The sequence below is a fragment of the Gigantopelta aegis genome, chromosome 5 (assembly GCF_016097555.1).
Source record: "Gigantopelta aegis isolate Gae_Host chromosome 5, Gae_host_genome, whole genome shotgun sequence".
Taxonomy (NCBI): Eukaryota; Metazoa; Mollusca; class Gastropoda; order Neomphalida; family Peltospiridae; genus Gigantopelta; species Gigantopelta aegis.
In genome coordinates, this window is record NC_054703.1 from 30,982,814 (window position 1) to 30,984,920 (window position 2,107).

Sequence of the window (2,107 nt, forward strand, 5' to 3'; positions counted from 1 at the left end):
AAAAACTTATAAAACAGACTCATAGACAGTGCTGGTGGCCCATACAATGTGGATCCCCCTCCCCTAGCCCGAGTACTCTGACTGTAAGAGAGGTAGACGGACGTTTGGACGGTTATTCGCACTGTCTCAGACTCTATTAGTCTTGAGTCTAGACTCTAACAGTTTTATAAGCACCAGGCCTGAAGTGTTGATGTTATCATCCAAAGATATTTGGAACAGGTTTAATACCATACGAATGCTATATTTGGAACAGGTTCAATACCATACACATGCTATTCATGCTAAACTACATAACAACAAACCGCATAGCAATGCAATATATGAGGTATGGATATAATATACTCCACATCACAAGTTAAGCAATTACTGACATATATTAATCTCTATGCACCATGTACATACATAGTTTGAGTATCTCTTTATATAAAACAAGTCTTACAAATATACATGTACGCACCAGTCCTATTCACCATCGCAAAACAGGTCGTCGTAAAATAGCCTGTAGGAGTGTGTGAGTGTGTGTGTGTGTGTGAGAGAGAGAGAGAGAGAGAGAGAGAGAGGGTGTGTGTGTGTGTGTGTGTGTGTGTGTGTATTATAATATTTTAGAATTGCTTTTGTATTAAAATTATGGCGGGATGATGCCCACTTTTAAAGCCCTCGTCTGATGCGCGGTCGGTCAAGGATCGATCCCGTGCTTTCCAGTGATCCGCGACTGGTATATCAAAGGCCGAGTATATGCTGTCCTGTCTGTGGAATGGTGAATATAAAGTATCCCTTGCTACTAATGTAATAATGTAGCGGGTTTCCCCTCCAAGACTATATGTCAAAATTACCTAATGTTTAACATCCAATCTCCGATGATTAATAAATCAATGTACTCTAGTGGTGTCGTTAAACAAAACAAACTTTAACTTTTTTAAAATTAAAATTGTGCTTAACTAATGTCTTGATGATTAAGACTGACATCAGAACTGTCATCAGGCATGTTTAGGACTAGGAAAATCGTGACTTACATTCACAATTGTTTTCAGTCTTATTATCCAACTCGAACATGATGTATGTAAAGTTCACAATTTCTAATTTCTATTTCTGCATGTATTTCGTTTAACCCTAAGCTAGATTTTAATAACAACGACAACTACAAAACAATGTAATATGTGATCTGAACAGTTATATACTCCTCAGCATAAGTTAAGCAATACCAGAAATGTATTAATTCCTAGGTATACACATACTTAGGACGGACTGAATCATTGATTATTAAACATTGCCCTGTTATAACCATATGGATGCAATATTCAAATATAGTTCAGTATGTGGGATTTATATATAATGTACATAAATATCCTGGAGATGTCCCTCTATATTAGACAGTGCATGTATGTATGTATGTATGCGTGTGTGTGTGTGTGTGTACGTACGTATGTGTGTGTGTATATGTGCGTGTGTGTGTTCGTGCGTGCGTGTGTGTGCGTGCGTGTGTGTGCGCGTGTGTGTGCCTTAATTGTATCATCACCACTACTATCATTACCGACAATTACTACTGTATATATATATTACTACTACAACTACTACTACTACTACTACTCCTACTACTACTACTCCTGCTACTACTGCTACTACAACTACTACTACTACTCATACTCCTGCTACTACTGCTACTACAACTACTACTACTCCTACTACTACTGCTACTCCTACTACTACTGCTACTACTACTACTCCTACTACTCCTACTGCTTCTACTACTACTCCTACTACTCCTACTACTTCTACTACTACTACTCCTACTCCTGCTACTACTACTACTACTACTCCTACTACTCCTGCTACTCCTGCTACTACAACTACTACTACTCCTACTACTCCTGCTACTCCTACTACTACTACTCCTACTGCTCCTACTACTACTACTTCTACTACTCCTGCTACTACTGATACTACTCCTACTACTACTACTGCTACTCCTACTACTACTACTACTACTCCTACTACTACTACTGCTACTCCTACTACTACTGCTACTCCTACTACTACTACTACTACTGCTACTCCTACTACTACTGCTACTCCTACTACTACTGCTACTCCTACTACTACTATTACT